This window comes from Osmerus eperlanus, chromosome 12, assembly GCF_963692335.1.
Source record: "Osmerus eperlanus chromosome 12, fOsmEpe2.1, whole genome shotgun sequence".
NCBI classification, from domain to species: Eukaryota; Metazoa; Chordata; class Actinopteri; order Osmeriformes; family Osmeridae; genus Osmerus; species Osmerus eperlanus.
In genome coordinates, this window is record NC_085029.1 from 9611598 (window position 1) to 9631412 (window position 19815).

A 19815-nucleotide genomic window follows, 5' to 3' on the forward strand; every position below is an offset into this window, starting at 1 on the left:
TTTTGCCCCATGAAAAGAAAAGGTATTTTACTCATTACCCTGACCCCAGAAATGTTCGGCTGCATTACTCTCCAATTGCTACTGATGGCAGTAATTCCATCTTTCTTTAAAAATTTGATCTTGACAAATTATTTGCTGTCAGTTTTCTTCCAGAAACTCTCGCTCCCTCTGTGACACAACTAAACGACCAAATGAGCCAATTTAAGTGACATTAAATGATGATTAAACAGGAATCTCTCAGTCTGCCTCAGCGTAGGAAAACGTGGTGTTTCAAAAAATGCAGCAAAGTTTAGCAGTATAAATAAAAGGAAATTAATTAAACGCAGGGCGGGCGGTTTGGCGCCATGGAAAGAATACACAATTTAGAGACTCGCGCCAAAGAGCCAAATGGACAAAATGAAGGTGATCAGTCATATTTCGCTGCCTTTTGACAGTGGGCATGCGTTTTTTGCTAAGAGGTCGGCTCAGCAATTTAGACAAATTGGACGAAATTGCAAAGGTAAACACAGGGAGAGCTCTCGTAATGTCTCTCTCTCTCTCTCCTTCTTTTCAAGGGGAATTCTTGTTTTGTAAATCCCTCACCTGTATTTTCTGTGGGCGAGGAGACAGACAAGGGCTCAAGTGAAATAGTCTGGAAACACAAAACAACAACAGTGTCAGTCTGCGAGCATTAACATCAAGTCTTCTCAGTTTCCAGATATCGTGACTGGGTGACATTGGAAACCAGGAATGCAACTGATGGCATGTGCGTTACACACACATGTATTTTTACAATATGAACGTTTATGGTATGGCCTCTCCCCTTGTTAGTGTGCTACCTATGACTGGAACCACATGGTGCTCCTCTGGGCAGACTGGGGGTCAGACACAGTGCACCATGCAGGGAATAGGGTGTCACTTGAGACGCTGCCAGTGTCTTTCAGCACTGTATTTCCACATGGTAAAATAACGCAGAGATGAATCACTGACGACACACACACACACACGCAGACTCGCACACGCACACTTGTCTGCGCGTGCACACACACGCACACGCTCTCACATATAAGCACACATACACACACCAAAGCATACACACACATATGCACAGATACATGTGAATACTAACACACACACACACATGTAGTCTGTTCACGCACACTTTCCTCCCCAGGGGTGCGTGCAAGGTGCTGAGAGGCCTGAGCCCAGAGAGAGGTTGAGGAGGTTTTCGGGTCACAGTCCTGCAGTGCAGGCTACAGTCTGGGTAAACACCAAATCATACAACAGCACTGGTTGCTAAGAGACAACGCATTTGTCATATGATAAATGTTTTTTGTACTAGTACATGTATGTGTGCGTGTGTGTGCGAGTCTAAGCTAGTGTTTGGTAGTCTTTCATACAATTCAAATTTGCGGTCATCTGTTTACCTTATGACTCTTTCACAGTTTAGACTGGAGGCTGTATTCCGGTCCTTTAGTTTGTCCACTCTGGTCTGCCCAGAAAAGCAGAGACCTGCCATGACCAGAATCATGGAATTAGCTGCCTCGTTAGAACCCTGGACACACCTCTAATTGGCCTTAATTAATGAAACGGTGACCAGCGATCGCTGAGTCACAGAGAGCCTGACTCAAGCGAACGTCACCTCAGAGGAAACCGCCGTCCCAAAAAGCAATGACTAGACTTGTGGGAAAGCCGACCGGAGCCGTGGCCTGTTCATCCACCAACCTGGACACGCTACTCACACGTGCAGAGAGAGACCAGGTCTTGCCTCCAAGCAACCACCTGAAGGCTGTTCTGAAGTATTAATTCCGATCATTGAAGCTGTTTACAGCAGGAAACCTGACCCAATGTCACCTGGTCCCAGTTGCTCTCAGAAGATACCCTTTGATCTGTGTTGGTGTTGAAACTATAATGAAAATACATAAATATGACACTCCTCGCATGATTGTAACTGACAGTGATGACTGGCGGCGATAGCATCAGTGACACTGTTACATTACCCATCAGCCACTGTGGCTCACAGACCTCATAACTCACCAGGGTTATGTCTGGAATGCACTGAGCTCATTGGCTGCTTGGTGCGAGGGTGCGGCATTCCTCGATGTTGACCCCTGACCCACTGCGGCAGCCACGATGTGTGAGGAGACTAGTGTCTCTGCGCTGGAGGGAGAGGACAGGCGATTCCGTATCCGCCCTGTCACTATCAATCTGGGCCAGGTGAGGACGCAGGCAGGCTGAGAGGAGTCGGCCACAGGAGCCCCAACTTACAGCTCGCCTCCTCTGGCTCTCTTTCCTTGGAACTCACTTTCTCGCCACCTCTCCCTCCCTTCGCCTGTCTCCACCTCGTTTGTCTCGTCCCCCTCCTCGTTTCCTTCATCTCCTCTTCCTCCCTCCCTTCCTGATCTCCCTCCCTTCCCTCCCCCTCCATGTTTCTCTCTCCAGTTGTTCTCCCTCCTCTCCCCCTCTCCCTCTGCCTGCCTGTCAACTTCTATGCAGCTCTTCTCTGCCCAGACGCAGAGAGATTACTGCTCTGATAGAGAAGTGTGTCAAAGGTCGACACGTGTGTGGGGTGTGTAAGTGTGTGTGTTTATGTGGTGTGTAAGTGTGTATGGGAGTGTGTGTGTGTGTGTGTGTGTAGATCGTCTTTCATCAAATCAAATCAAATGCAGACAGGAAGCAGAGAGGTGCTGTTCTGATAAGCTGGGCAGACAACTGTTCTTCTAACAGTCACTACTGATTGCACCTGACTCTAGGCATGATAACAATTCAACTGCATACAGACATCTTTCTACCTCTCATCACTCCCCTCTCAACTCTCATTTTCTTTCTCTCGCTTTCCCTTTCTCTCTCTCTCTCTGTCTCTCTCTCCCAATCTCTTCCTCTCTCTCCCCAGTTCCTGGATATCGGTCCTTCTCTGTATCGCTCTGCCCCAGTCTTTGTGGGAGACCTTGGTGCTGATAGCTGAGAAGTGTGAGTTCTTCACAGTTCTGGTGTAGCTGAAATCATCACTCCAACCTCAGCCCCCGGGTCCCTAGTCACACGTGCCGGGGGAGACCATGTGGTGCCAGACCCTCTGTAACCATCACCCTGCGATCTGGGATTGATTAGCTGTGACTGAATGACGCCACCCCTCCACCCTCCACCCCCTAGTCCTACATCCTCACCAGCCTCTCCATCACACCAGGCCAGACAGACAGACAAAAGCAATTGAGGTACATCTCGTTTGATTTGGTCAGAGCCCCGCAAAAATAATACCTATAAGGCCTTTAATACGGTAATTTGTAGCGTCTGGGGGTAAGAGAGGGGTATTTATCAATACCTGGTCTAGGCAGGCTCAGAGTGGGCTTAGATTGGATCTTTGGGGGGTTCAGGGGAGGGGGCGGACTGGGGGGTTGGGCGAATGGGGGGGTTAGTGTATGGGGGCACATGTTATTTCTGAAGGGAGCGGGTGGATTTACTGACTGTGAGAGAGGAGGCAATGACAGCAGTGCACCCTGACACACTCTGTCTCTCCCTGGGGGACCACTGCCACGGACCCAAAGCCACATGGACTTGCAGAGGCACACATACATACACACATATAAAGTACTCTGCGTACACAAAAACACACCAAAAAAAAAAACACATTCTCTCTCTGGTTCTCTCTCTTACACACCCGAACACATACACACACCCCCACACACACATACACTGGAGGGCAAACAACAGGTTTGCATTAATCTCCCAGGCAGGAAGGAATCACAGTCACATGTCGGAGAAGCTTAGAGGAGGAAAGGAGTTTGTGTACAACCTTCTTGTTGGGGGATAAACATCTTCAGATCCTCGCTGGAGCAGCCAACACTTCCACTATCTCATCTCCCCATCTCTGCTTTGGTCCTCCCATGATTCACTCCTCAGCCTCCCCTCACAGCTGGGAGCCATGAGACCAATCTTCCTTCATCACAAGGAATGAATGCAAGAACATGACTCTCCACTGGCTGGTCTCCAGCAAGGTCCACACTGATGCACCACAGGGCTTGGTCTCTGACGGTGTCTCAGTAGTTATTGTGTGATGTTTTTCATCCCTGCATTGGTTTAAGTGTTATGTCTGAACAGGCGTGGGGCAGGTGACTGCGCATAGTATAGACTGCTGTAACGTCTAACTCTCCCTTAACCTAAGCGTATTTCTGTGGTTTTTTGACCAAGTCTTTCGCAGGATATAATTAAGCCACTGTTCCACCACTGTTAATCACTGACATGCTGCTCTTGAGTGTTTGTTAATACTGGCACCTCTGCTCTCTCTCTCTCTTTAACACTCTCTTTCTTTTTCTCTCTCTCCCCGACTCTCTTGTTCTCTCGTTCTCTCCTGTCTGGAATAGCATAGTTTAATTATCTCATGAATTGTGTATGTGTATACGTGTGTGTGTGTGCTTAGTTGAGCCAACTGTTCATGAGTTAATTAGCAAAGCAGCCGGAGCCAAACAGTTTCAATATCAACTACAATTACGCCAGGCGTTGATATCCACTGTCATGTTTTGAAGAGCCAATCACATGTTGAGGTGGGCGTAGGACATTGTCCGAGGCGTGGGAGAAGGGAAAGGGCTGTTTAGGTTTGGTGTTGAGTCATCCCCAGGGTTGGCAGTCCCTGCTGTTTGACCACAATGTCACTATGCTTTATTGCCCCCCATCCACAGCCAAACACTTCTCATTGATCGCTCGCTTAAATATTAGTGTTATAACTGTGCGAATATGTGTGTGTTTGTTCCCCTTTGGGCCTTTGGTTGGGAGACACAGAGAGAGAAAGAGAGAGAGAGAGAGAGAGAGAGAGAGAGAGAGAGAGAGAGAGAGAGAGAGAGAGAGAGCGCGAGAGCGAAAGAGAGCGTGGTCTGGAACTAAAAAGAAGCCATCCACCTATGTGCAATAACTCCTAAAAGTGATTTGTGAGATTGTTCTCGTCAGAGCAGACCTGCCTCAGCCCAAGTGGAAATGTTTTTGTAATTTGTATATTTTCTGTGCCGAAACCAAAGAGTCCATGGTGGTAATTAGCCTGAGTAAGTGCTTCATGATGTCGCTCGCCTTCGTCTACGAAGCGTCGTAACAAACCACGGGTCCACCACTCCAACTACTGTTCACCCTGAAAAGCCTGTTTATTTGATTTCTGTATTATAATGAAAGTCAGATGGGCCGGTGTTTACAGCAGAGCAAATCAGTGACATGTTTTCTAATTAGCAGCAAATGGGCTAGTAGGGGAAGCAGACATTTTTCTTTTTCGCGTCTGAGTCCTGAATCTAACTTCTCATTTATTTCCATTTGAAGTCTTTATATGAATGCAGCCTGAGAACACAAAGCGCGCGTGTGTGCGTGTGTGTGTGTGTGTGTGGCTTGTGGACAAGAGGATGAACGTTAAAAACAGACAGAGGGATCCCTGCCAGCTATATCGAGAGAAAGAAAGACTCTTAATCCTTTTTCCTCAAAGATGTACCTTGTCTATAGAGGCACAGAGGCTGTAAACAGAAAAACTGACTCTGAGGCTGAATACAAACTAAGGAAGGAGGCCCTCTCGATTGTCCACAACGATTAATCACCTCACAATACAAGGCCTCGTTCAGCATCCCCTTTATGTTGATGTTTTATTAGGGCTCACCAAGCAGGGGCCACTGTGACCTCACAATACAAAATGGAGTCCCAGGGGTCAGGGGTCAAAGGTGTAGGAGGGTGTGAAGCAGGACAAAAAGGAACAGGAAGTGTAAAGGTCGGGTTGCAAAGAAAGGGGGTGGAAGGATGAGTAAATGGAGGAGTACAAGTGCAATGGTTGAACTTTGGGATCATGAGAACTTGAGAAGTCCAAACCAGAAGGACTCTTAGTCATAAAGAAGCACAGTCACACATTCACTTAAAAAATGTGTAAGAGAAAGTAAAGAGAGCCCTGGTCATTACAATATCACTACAGTATAGTATGGCATAAGTCCTGCAGAAATAGATTGAGACTGAAGGCTTTTGCATTGAAATACAACAATCACTGTAGAAATGTAAGGCTTGGTAAACTCGGTTCCTGTCAAAGTAAAATCCCATGCCAACCTCTTGGTTAAAGTTGCCACCGCCACAATCGTAGCTGATTACCCTATGCATTGACATGTTGTTGCAAGCATGAGTTTCAAACACACCCGTTTTCCAATCGAGGAAACCGACTGGCTAAGTTGCCGTGAAAATGAAAACCAGTAGGCCTAGTATCCCGTGGTAACCAAACTCAGACCATGTGGAGCGACAGCCTGTGACGACGGTAGTGAGCTCTCCCAGCTCTGAGACTCGATTGGTCCCTTCCATGTTTGTGTTACACCCTGTGTTTTAGCCAGCGGTCGGTCGGTCAGTTGGTTGGTTGGTAGTTCCGATTAAAGACATTGACGCCACCAAAGCCACTGTGCAGCACTATTGGCAGCAGGCTTGACCGGCCGGGAGAGGAGCAGAATTAGACCTGAAGGGAAGAATAACAGCCCTGGAGGCTATGCCAGCGGAGAGCTAGCAAGCTCCCAAGCGCTAACAATGCTAATGCAAGCTATTTAGCTAACTGAGTCATTATACTGTGTTTCCTATAGCTCTGGGAATATGTTCGGATCATTCTCTTGGTTTCCTCTCCTCAGTCTTTCTTAGTCTCACATAAACACACACACACATTCTCTCTCTGGGCTCTCTCCCCTCTCTCTCTCTCTCTCTCTCTCTCTCTCTCTCTCTCTCTCTCTCTCTCTCTCTCTCTCTCTCTCTCTCTCTCTCTCTCTCTCTCTCTCTCTCTCTCTCTCTCTCTCTCTCTCTGACCACTGTGGCCTTCACTACAGGATGTGACTTTAATCTTGTGGGGACGGGTGTGTTAGATGGGAAATGAAAGGGTGTTGATGCGAGCTCGCAACAAGGAGGAAGACTTGAAGCTCATGTGTCTTTGAGTACACTTTGATGGCATAGTAAGTACCTAGCCACACACACACATGCAAACGCACACAGTCACACACACCTGCTGCTCAGTGTTAGGTTGTGGCAGTGTGCAGTGGTCTCATCAGGAATGTAGAAGGGAGCCACAAATGGACCAGAGCCAGACAACATAAAACTCAATTGGCTGATTCCTGCACTCTCCTCTTCATCCTTTTCTTCCACCCGGTCCCCTCTTCTGTCTGTTTTTCTTACATTTCCTCTCTTCCCTCTGTTAACTGTCGGTTTTTCTCTTTCTTTCTGCACTCTCTACTCTCCACTTCTTCCCAGTCTCATTTTTGTTCTGTCTTACTTCCCCTTTCAACACTCTGTCCTGAAAATGAATTTATCTTCTATTGTAATCATAATTATCTTCTAATTTCTCTCTCCCTGATGTGTTTCTCTCTCCCTAATGTGTTTCTCTCTCCCTGATGTGTTTTTCTCTCCCTGTGTGTTTCTCTCTCCCTGTGTGTTTCTCTCTCCCTGTGTGTTTCTCTCTTTGCCTGTTTTTCTCCTGCCCTTTTTGTTTTATTTTTCTCTCTCCTCTATTTATGTCTCCTTCTCGCTATATATCTCTTTCTCTCTCTCTCCCTCACTCTTTCAAGATGAGTAAGTAGGATCCAAAATGGTTTTTGTGTTGTAAGTGGTGGATAGCTGGCATTTTTGAATGCCCAATAAAGATAAGTCAAAAGTCTATCTTTCCCTCACTCTCCCTTTCTCATTATCACTCTTTCTCTCCCCCTCTCTCTCTCCCCCCCCCCCCCCCCTCTCTCTCTCCCTCTCTCGTTACAGGAGCAGGGAGAGCAGGTATTCAGCGGTGCCAGGATACTCAGCAGCTGTCTAGCTGGCCTGCAGGTAGCAGCTGTCCCCGTAGAGGAGCCAGTACAAACCCAGAGAGGGAAAATTCTCATCCATCACCCACTAGTGCACTGCTCTGGGCCCAGCTATACGTAACTGCCGGCTGGGAGGGAGGACGAGACAGGGAAAGGTAGGGTGGAGGGGTGTAGGGGTGGAGGCGTAGCGTGACATGGTGGCATGGGTGGGGTCTCAGGAAAGGTAGGGTGGGGGGTTTCGGTAGAGGTAGAGTGATGTCATTCTGTGTAGGTCGGGGTGGCGTGATCTGATGGGTGGGGTTGCTGTGAAGGTAGGGCGGGGTGTGGGTTGGGGGGGCAGGATTTTGTGTAATGGGTGGGGTTTGCGGGGCCATGGTGGGTGTTGTGAGGGGAAGTAGAGGGCTGGGGATGGGTGGGGACCATCGTGGAAGGATTTGTATGACAGGCTCTTGACAAAAACAGCATAGGCTAAAGGAGGAGCTATATATTGTGGGGTCAAAATTGAAAGGGTGTTTTACAATTTTGACTTTGCTCCATCCCTATAGTGTATAATATAAACTAAACTGACAAACTATAATATAAACTATAGAGGGGGATACAGGCTGGATACACATATGATGTTTAGTTCAGCATATCTTGATATTAAGATACTAGAGGTTAGTGGTGCAACAGTTGTCAAGGACTTGGCCCACAGCGTGTGGTTCATTAGTATTGTGGATTCTGCCTGGCAAACTGTTGACTGTGGCCGAGGAAAGGCTTTGTACTGGATAGATACCCCTCATTATACAGAATAGAGAGTGATGTGGTTGTGTTTGTTTACCCGGGAGAGAAGCACAGAATTACAGTTGCCAAACCATAAACGTTTTATAAATGCAGATCAATATTAAACACTGGAATTTCTGAGTTTTCATGGGATTATGGTTGGGAATCGTGCCATTGACGTAGGACTGTAGGACAAGTCTTTGAAAATGACTCAATTTTCATGCTTGAAACCTGTTTAACATTTATTTCAGTGCCATACTATTGTGGGTTCCACGATAAACTGCCAACAGATTACCCACTGTGGCCCACACATTCTGCATTTCCAATCAAATAGAGATCCCATCGTTTATTTAATTTGTTTTCTCCACTGACCTTGACACATAACACAACATTTCCACGGAGAGACGATCTGCAGACCGTCAGTGACAATCGCTGGTCTTGTGTTATGAAACGTTCTGTACCACCAAGACCCACACTGACTGAGGGATGTTGGCGGTCTGCTGGCATTGGTTGTTGGTCGCTTATGTCAGTTCCATGTTACTCCAGGAGGTTTGCGTGTGGTTGACCCACTTTTTCCGCTTTCCCGCCGCTCTGAACACCACCCTACAATAAGAGTAAAACGTAACTGGAAGCACATTTGCCATCAATCTGCACGTCTAAACTGAGCTTCTAAAACAATCGTGACACATTTTGCGAACAGGTGGTCTTAACATGTACGCTGACAGTTACTTTGATCAGGAAACATCAATATGATGAATCCATGACAACATCATTTTATTTACTAATCAATAATTGACTAAATGGATCAAAAAAGCGGCCAAAATCACCCAAGACGAAACTGAAGATGAATGAGGAGACTGAAGAGTGGAGGTGACATTCGTATGTGTTTCTGTTACTGTGTCATGGATTCTGCTGACGTCCAGTCCAAACGTGCTCTGCCTCTTCATGTGTCAGTTAGCTTCACGCTTTTGTCTGTTAAATGTCTGCCTTACAGTATTATGATCCTGGGATGCTCACCTGTTACGGACCAGTTCATTCATCAATCAACCGCATTAAAAACACATTGATTATGCAGTTTAGTTCCATAGTAGAGCAGGTCACATTCCATATTTCAAATCCATCCATATATAGGTTAAAGAAAGAACAAGTAAACCCAGAAGCTTCCTGAGGACATGGCCCTGATGACACAGCCTGGCCCTAAGTAGGTCATGTCACCAGACTTCCTGTCACCCGACCTTTAGATGTTTCCACTGCGCTGTGAGGAGAGGACCAGACGACCAGGAGGTGACAGCTCCACGCGGCATGCTAGTCCCTCCATTACATGCAATTACGGGGATTCCCATAAATTACACCCCAAATTGACCAATTTTTTCCAGAACTTTCGCACGTGAACACGTTGGTGGTGGCTGGACAGACAGGAGACACCTCGACACCCTAGACTCTCTGGAACTTTCCACACGCTTTACCTGGTGCCATAAAAAGGAGAAAGTGGTGGTGACCCGCATTTGCTTTGAGGTGAATGAAAGCCAGGTTAGCGAGCTATAAGCAAAACCCCAAATTACAGGTTTTACCTCTGGTACAGGCTTTTCTGGCACTGGCATCATAGGTTAAGTCTTTAATTATGGTGAAATTAGGAGATGTTAGTATAAATGGGATTTGTTTTACACATGCAGGTAAGTCACAGTAATTCAACAGTGTGGGTCTTAATCATACACAAACTTGAACACACAAATAAACAGGCGCCATTTTATCCTCTCACATAACACACATCCAGCCTGTAATTATCATGCTTAATTTACCCTTGAAAATAAGCAAAAGTTACCGATGGGTTTGGGATAATGGAAAGTCATTTATTTCCCGTCTGTCAACACTTTGGTTACCTCACTCAGGAGTTCCACTGGATTCCGACAGCAAGGTCAAAGAAACTGTTTTCTCTAGCCTTGGGTTTTATATGAATTAAATTCACCCTTTAAAGTGACCGTAGTATTGACAAATTCGACACAGGCTACTTCTGTAATCACTCAATACATTTTCGATGAGAACAGCTTCGAAACAATAGTACATTATTGTACCTGTCATATTAAGGAAACTGTTCTTCCCTTCAAATTTGTGACTGATGGAAATGTTTGCTCTGTTTGTGTTTAGATTTACGTCCACACTCCGTAACCCCTTTATATCAATACAAACCCCATCAGAATGTACCGGAACGCCAGTGTCTGTCGCTCCATGTCCTAATCTCAGACGAGAGCGTTTAAACTTGTTTAGATGATTGTGGGGGATTCCAAACCCAGTTGAGGACGTTCTGGGGGGAGCTGTGGAGAGACACTCCATTGCACTTGAATCAGAGAGGGAAATGAGAACCATGTGAAGAGCAAAACGCGAGTCATTTCTCAATAAGCTCTGTGGCTTACAGAGGAATCCCTGAACTCTCCCTCCCTCTTCCACACAGACAGAAACCTCGCCACCAGAGATGGAATCACTTGCATCCGATGGGTCGGTTGTTGCAGTTACCTTTAGGCTTCTTTGAGACAATTTGAGACTAACAGGTAGATTAGTGGTTGTAACTGTTTTTATTCTGACTCCAGTGTGAAGGCAGGTACACAAATCTGCTAGTCTAGTTGATGCAGTTACATTCTTCGGGGCATGTTCTAGAAGAAAAAACCCAGATGTTACAAAGACCTGACTGAATCCCTGGTTTCTGCCCACACAGTTTTTCCAGCGGTTTTGGGCCTTGGCAGCCAGCTCTTCTCTCCTTCGCTACATGCACAACCGTCCAAATTCTGTCTAATACGAGAAGGTGATGTGCATAATTTGTTATATATGTATTTCTTTAAATACGAAATATAAACAGAGCAAGAATGACAAGCCTGCTGCCCTCAAAACCCTTAAAAATAACAGCTCGGCTAAGCGCTCCGGACTTCTCGCATCTGATTAGGGACAAGACTCTGTAAATGTAATATTTTCTTCGACATAAATGGCAGAGGTTTTCCATAAACACCTTGAGGAATGGGGGAATGGAAGGGAAAAGGGTTTGCTGGGTTTAGAGGGAGCACAGAAAGTGAAGGACCAGGATAATAAGTCTGTGTTGGTGAAACCAGACCTGCCTAGCCTCTGGGCCCTGGTCTATACTCTGGTACACCACAAACTGGGCCCTTATTGGATTTACTTCACTTTTTTATCGTATTTTTTCTTCCTATTTTTTCATACATCGTTCGCTTTTCAAATGTATTTTTACTTACAGATGACAAAGAACACTTCCCTGCATTTCCTAGACCTCTCTGTTTATTGTGCATTTAGGGATTGTGCTGTGGGGACAGCACAGCCATCACACCAGGGTAGGGGTCTCTAGCCAGACTTCTGTACCGGTCTATCTACCTGGGGGCCCCGCTCCACCAAGATGCTAAGTGTGACCTGGGTAGCTGACCTCTCTGCAGATTACCCCCCCCCCCCCCCCCCCCCCCGAGTCTCCATCTGATGGTCGATTAACGTTCGATTTTCAGGATTTTCTCCTTCTTTATTTTAAACCGCAGATCCGACCGAAGAGTAACCCAAATACCTTGACGTCTGGACGTGGACGCTGTGAAAACATAGTTAGCGGAGATGTAGCGTGCGGTCTGCTCTCCGTGCACGCTCAGGCAGCCTCAGTGAAAGGATGGTTGGAGGCGGAATTTGAGACAGACCAGAAGCAAGCTGCCTTGACGAGATACTGTAAGTAACCCAAAGGTACCCCGCAGAGAGAGGTTAAGAGGAGGGCGTCTCACTGGGGGAGAAGGGCTTCAGGAGGGCGTCTCACTGGGGGGAGAAGGGCTTCAAGAGGACGTTCATGAAGGCTTTTCCTCAATGTACTTTCTCAGCTCCCTCGCTCTCTCTGTTCCTGTCTTTCTCACTACACTTCTCTGTAACTGCTCTGGATGTCCACCACCCACCTCTCTCCCCTCTCTCTCTCTCTCTCTCTCTCTCTCTCTCTCTCTCTCTCTCTCTCTCTCTCTCTCTCTCTCTCTCTCTCTCTCTCTCTCTCTCTCTCTCTCTCTCTATCTCCTTCCCTCTCATTTTCTCCCTCCGTGGAATATTCTAGATGATGTGAATACCTGCCTAAAGGGGCTGTCATAAATCAGAGAGAGAAGGAGAAGATCACCTGTTTTACCTCATCCAGAGTCCTTCATCTCCTTTTCCTGTCTTGGCGTTGCTATGTCCACAGAACAAACAAGGCACAGGCACACCCCTACGGCTGTTTTACACACACACACACACACACACACACACACACACACACACACACACACACACACAGGACATCATTTATAGTACTTTATCTTTAATGACATGTGAAATGGTGATGTAATAGTGAATGTTGTTATACAATGTGATGGGACTCTATATCAAAGATGAGAGTACAAACACACATGCACACACACCTACACACACACACAAACTCTCACACGCACACGCACAGTTCCTGACCCTCCTTCTGAACTTAGAGCCACTTGTCTGTGAGATGTGCTGGTGCTGATGTTGGCTGGCTATCACAGACCTTCCCTGAGGGCTTATGTCAACTGCAATGAATCCAGCTATGACACGATGCTTGGGGCTAAATAGATTTTCTCTGGCATGTACACACACACACACACACACACTCCAGCGTCTCCTGCAATGGCTTTAACATCTCTGGTGACGACACCACATTCATTCACATCCCCTTGTGCGAAATATTCAGACACACTTTCAGCGTGACCTTTTTATGTCCTCTGTTTTGTTAACCCTGCTGAGTCATCTGTCTTCCCCAAGCCCCGGTCTCCAGCCTTCATCTCTGGAGGGTCGGAGGGTTCGGGAAGCAGCGCGCAGGTTTGTTTAAAGGGCTTCCATTCATAGAAGAAGAGTCCATTGACAAAAATGCTGGACCTGTGCAACACTGGAAGCTGTTGGACAGTCATGAGCTGTCACCGATGAGGGCCTGATGATGATGCGTTGGATTCCAAAATTTTGTCGTCATTGTATCAGTGCCTAAATGCCACCTTGTTTTTTTTTAAAGAAGGCCAAGTCCTACTGTATGGAGGGCATTATATCCAGTCAGGATGCGTCCCTCTGAATCAGCTCCAGAGGAGCAAGTGTTTTTTCCAACACCCCACTGTGTTCTGGGACAGCATTGGGAACGGGGGAAAATAATAATATCCTTCCAAAATAAGAGACTGGCAAAACTCATATTGCACGCGAGCGTTGGCGATATTACCTTCCCCGAGAAGGCTCCCTCAGTCTGTGTGACTGTGTGCTGACACCCAGGTTAGGCCCAGCGTGAGGCCTGTGGCGGACTGAAAGACTGGACTGTTGATCTTGGTGCTGGGAGCCAAGCCGGGCCATAAAGAGACTTTTGAGGGTGGTGGAGGGAAGAGTGCCAGGCTTCTGGAACCCTGGGGATGCCATGGCACGAGGGGGGGGGACGGGGGACATGGGGAGGAAGACGGGGCCCGGATTAATGCCACGCCACTGTTATTATTTAGTCTCTCCGTCTCTCTCGCTCTCCTCCTCTCTCTTGCTCGTTCCTCCTCTCTCCTCCCCTTTCTCTCATGCCTCCTCTCTCTCTCTCTCTCTCTTCTCTCCCCTCCACTCCTTCTTTGTATCTCTCTCCCCTGCTGTCCATTTTTTCTGTCTCTCTCTCTCGCTCTCTCAATCCTGCCCTCTTTCCATCCCCACCTCATTCTATTTCGGCTCTCTCCTGTCTTTCAGCACCCCTTTCTCTCTCCAGCCGTCCTCCTCTTCGTCCTCCATCTCTCCATCTCTCCGTCCTGTACTGCTCCTCCTCTGGCATCAGCGCGCGTTGCTGTATAGCTTGATCTGACACGCACTTCCTTGTTCTTTGTGAGGATGAGGATGAACTAGATCATGTGACACCGGCCAGCGACCCTCTGAGCAGCCGAGCAGGCCGAGGTGCGACAGCCTTCAAGGAAAGTCACTTACGAACTTGTTATGTCATTACTACATAATGACTACTATAATCATTATGTAGTTATCATATCACCTTGTTCAAAGTAAATTCGGGTAACATAAAGGAATACTGCCCTTCATTCCAACTGCCAACTGTTTGATGGCATGACTTTTCGCCCCTGAAGAAAAGCTGTTGCCCCGTAACTGCAATTCAGGGTTGAGAATCTGAACTTCCAATAGTACGGGATAATATCCTAACTCCCTGACAAACTCTGAGGGCCAAACGTGTGAACTCCTGACCTGGCTGCTCTGCAGCTCTCCAAACAGGAGGGTGTTTGAGCGGAAGAGCCCGTGACGAAGTATCAACACCAGTTAGCCTAACGGACACTTCAGCTTGTCTCTCGGGGTAACCCAGAGGTACGGGACATGTTTACCCGTCAATCTGCACCGCCCTCTGAGTTCCCCCGACCTCTGACCTGCCAGGGAGGTCCGAGCAGGGCCTCGCTCCGTGTTTGTGTTTACCTGACGGGGCCCGTCATACGATCGAAGGCGACGCAGACGCCATCTTTGGAGTCGATGGAAAATATTTTTGCAAGAGGGCCGGCTCGAGGAAAAGTAAACACCTCAGTACACCACGGCATCGAAACAAACAGCCTCAGTCCTGGCAACGGGCTGTAGAGGGGGATGTGGATGAGTGTGTGTGGTGTTTGTGTGTGTGATGTTTGTCTGTGTGTGTGTGTGTGTGTGTGTGTGTGTGTGTGTGTGTGTGCGTGAGAAAGAGAGAAAGAGAGAAAGAGAGAAAGAGAGAAAGAGAGAAAGAGAGAAAGCATTAAAGAAAGACAGAGAGAGTAATGTGTGTGTGTCTGTGCGTGTGAGAGAGAGACAGAGAAAAATAGAGAGAGAGAGAGAGAGAGAGAGGATGAGAGAGAGAGAGAGAGAGAGAGAGAGAGAGAGAGAGAGAGAGAGAGAGAGAGAGAGAGAGAGAGAGAAATAGAGAGGGCCATAAAGCAGACACCTCAGGGGTTGGGGTCACAGGGTCACAGACATAAATCACATGTGTCCAGGTAATAGAGGCATAGGTGCTGGGGCCAGCTGACAGCCCGCTTGATCTGCTGAATCACACCTGACTGGAGTCCAGGAGAAACAGCTTCCCTCAATAACAACAGCTACAGTCGAGCTGTCACACACACACACATTGCTCTTGCGCTTGCACTCACTCCCTCTCACACACACACATACACACACACACACACTTCTCTCTCTCTCTCTCTCTCTCTCTCTCTCTCTCTTTTTCTCTCTCTCGGTCTCCCTCTATCTAAAACACACACACTTGTTCTCTCCATTAAGATTTCGACAGATGTTCAAAATAACGATTAATTGATAAAATGGAGACAAATCTTATCACGCTGTAAAGTACTTTGCCACACAATGCTACATTTGGCTTGAAGGCCTCATTCTGTTTCTCTGTTTTGACATCACGCTGCCTCACATTTTCAGAGGTCAGCAAAACGAGTTCCACTCCTGGGAGCGATAAAGAGAATGTGGTCTGCTTGAGTCCTCCCTCAGTGAATCCTCTTCAGAAAGCCAAGCTCCCCTAACGTGACATTTATCCAGAAGCTTGCCAGCAACAACACCATCCCTACACAGCCTGTAACCTTTATATGACCCTGCCCCTGAGTCTTCCCTGCTCTCCTCTGTTCTCCTCTCTTCCTCTCCTTTCTTCTCCTCTCCTCTCCTTTCTTCTCCCCTCCTCTCCTCTCTTCCTCTCCTCTCTTCCTCTCCTCTCTTCTCCTTTCATCTCCTCTCCTCTCCTCTCCTCTCCTTTCTTCTCCTCTCCTCTCCTCTCTTCCTCTCCTCTCTTCTCCTTTCTTCTCCTCTCCTCTCCTCTCCTTTCTTCTCTTCTCCTCTCAGCACAAGCCATTGACTGTCCATCCTAAGTTCCTGTCTTTTTCTTGAATTCGACAAATATGGAGTTGTTTCTACGACAGTGTTTTGAGAGAAACAATTCTGTTTGAACGCATGTAAAATTTTCAGGCCTTAGACCATCCATTCATTTCTCTCGAACCACCACGGCCATTGAGTCCACGAACAATTGGTTGGCTCAATGTAAGAAACGTGAGGGGGGGTTGGCGAGGAAAGAAAATAATAAATTCACAGTGAAAACATAACATACTTCGGAGCCGTGGACTTAGAGAGAAAAACAATGTTATTTAATGGCAGAAATAAATCACTCTGTGCTTGTTCGTGTCAGTAGGCTGTTTATAATGTAGTCCCTTTATATCAAGACTGAGGAATGTCAACCTCTCATTTCTATCCAGTCTGTTTTGGAATCAGACATAATTGGAGGTGAGCTGGTGGTGTTGGGTTGCAGGTACAGTGTTATGTCTAGAGTAACAGGGTGGTGTTGGGTTGCAGGTACAGTGTTATGTCTAGAGTAACAGGGAGGTGTTGGGTTGCAGGTACAGTGTTATGTCTAGAGTAACAGGGAGGTGTTGGGTTGCAGGTACAGTGTTATGTCTTGAGTAACAGGGAGGTGTTGGGTTGCAGGTACAGTGTTATGTCTTGAGTAACAGGGAGGTGTTGGGTTGCAGGTACAGTGTTATGTCTTGAGTAATAGGGAAGTGTTGGGTTGCAGGTACAGTGTTATGTCTAGAGTAACAGGGAGTGTTGGGTTGCAGGTACAGTGTTATGTCTAGAGTAACAGGGAGGTGTTGGGTTGCAGGTACAGTGTTATGTCTTGAGTAACAGGGAAACGTAACATTGTCTCAAGCTAGCTGGAACATTGCAGAAGGTGCCAGCTTAATTAAAGTAAAGCTTGTTATGTAAAGAGCACATGGAATGGAAGATGCAAGTCTTTACCAGATTGAACCTGACAACAATCTAAGTTGGGTTTTTCAAGTAAGTTATATTGTTAGAAAGAAAGTGCTGTGTGAGAGTTGCATTTTAGCATTTCTAGGTTCAGCATGTTCTCATCTTAATACATTCTTATTTAAACGTTTCCACACTTGCCGAAATGGATCATGGGCTCACTTTTAAAACATTTGACAGGTAGAATCTTGGAAAAAACTAAAAAGAACTTATTTGAAATAGCATGAGATTGCATTAAATTGCATCAAAATCCATTCTAGAAGGCATCTTACTGTAAGCTCTGAGCAGCTGTCTGAAGCAGCAGTCTAATGAAACACCTTATGATGTAACTGTCCAACACTCACCCTCCAGAGGTGATCCTCCCCACACTCTAATGATGAAACCATCCCTGACACATCCAACACAGACAGATAAGGGAGGAGAGGAGGGTAGAGAGAGGAGGGTAGAGGAGAGGAGAGGAGGGTAGAGGAGAGGACAGGAGAGGAGGGGAGGGAGAGGAGAGGAGAGGAGAGGAGAGAGAGGAGAGGAGAGGAGAGGAGAGGAGGGGAGGAGAGGAGGAGGGGAGAGCAGAGCAGAGGAAAGGATGGGAGGGGAGAGGAGAAGAGGGGAGAGGACTCCAGACGGAGAAATGGGATGATGGGAAGGGAGAGGATGGTGAGTAGAGGAGGAAAGGAGGGCGAAGAGAGAACAGAGTAGGGTAGCAGGAGTGTACATATCACATTCCATACAGGCCTTTTGCATGACCTACCTCAAAAGGCCGTCTTCATATCACAGAAGGACCTGTCTGGTTACAACCAGCAGCCGGCCCATTCAGAGGGCACAGTCGACAAGGTCCCACTCCCTTCTCACACACACTGAGCAGCACTCAGAAGACATGGGGGAGACTTGTTAAAGGTATACCATGGTATACAGTATAACAAAAGTATTGCAGGAGATGCTAACTGACAACTTTATTTATAAACACACAGGGAAAGGGAGTTTTCTTAAGAAGATGTAGAAGTTCCAGATTTAATTGAGTTCTGCACTGTGTGCACTGTTTGCTAAAGTGAATGTTGAGCACCTGCTGCTGGAAATGTTCCATACATGATAGAACACACTGGAAGCAAACCCGAGGCTTGTGTGTGTTTGAAGTATGAGAGGCCTGCTTGACCTTCCTGTCATAAATCACCAGTTTGTTTCTGAAGGACATCGTCCACGGATGATCAGCAGGCGAGCAGAGGGATGAGAGCATGAAAGCAGCAGAAGAGGATGACATGGAGGGGAAGACCGGTTGCTGTGGGTCAGAGACAGTCAACAGCTTCCTGGTGACCAGTCTGGCCAATATCACTTGAACTAAACCAACACTTCCTCCACATGTTACAAGCAGACAGGAAGGAAGTGTAATGTATGTCCCTTGACTGTGTGTGTGCGTGTGCGTGTGTGCCTAGTCTCATGGAGTTTGACTGATGCAACAGGTTCAGAGTAGTATTCTGTTGGGGCTCTTTCACCTCAGAAGACATTAGTCATCTCTACTCAGGTGTTCTATCTCATTTTTACACGTTCCTCCCCCTCCTTACTCTTCCATCTTTTCTCTCTTACTCTCTACTCTCTCACACATTTCTTCTCCCTCCTCTCTCACTCTCTCTTTCTTCTCTTCTTTCTCGCTCTCTCTTCTGTCTTACTCTATTCCTATCTCTGTTTCTCTCTGTCTTTACTTTCTCACTCTCTCTCTCTTTGTTTTCTCATTTCTCTCCTCTCTTCTCTCTCTCTCTCTCTCTCTCTCTCTCTCTCTCTCTCTCTCTCTCTCTCTCTCTCTCTCTCTCTCTCTCTCTCTCTCTCTTTCTCTCACAAGCACATGAATATACACAAATCACACACGCACGCACACAAAGACACAATCAATTAGTGGACTTAAAAAGGAGAAATATCCAGTTCACCTGTATTTCCCCGCTCTCCAGCAGCCCCTGACCTCTGCAGCAGCTGGACGTTCGAAACATGCAATGATTAATGAACACCTCGACACGTCTGGGCTCAGCGGGTATGTAGCACTGTCTGGCCCAAGACCCTCACACTTATTGTAATCATAGTGGAGTGGAAAAAAGAGATTCATAATGGGTTAATTACGGCACAATCACAGGGCTGAAACACAGGCGTTTTTAATTAGACACCTCCATCAGTCCACACATTTCTATTAATGTTATTATTTTTTTTTTCTATTTTCTTATTCCCCCTTTGACGTCGGGTCAGTAGCATGGAGGAAAATAAGGAGGTAATTGGACTCATCATCTCTCTTTCTTTCTCTTTCTCTTTTCTCTTCTCTCTCTCTCTCTCTCTCTCTCTCTCTCTCTCTCTCTCTCTCTCTCTCTCTCTCTCTTCTCTCTCTCTCTCTCTATCTCTCTCTCTCTCTCTCTCTCTCTCTCTCTCTCTCACCCTCTCTGTGTCTCTTTCAATCTGAATGTCCTCTTTTTTACTTCTGTCTTTCTTTCTTCTTTTCCCTTTTCTCTCTCCCTTCATTATGTCCCTTCCTCCCTCCCCTGGT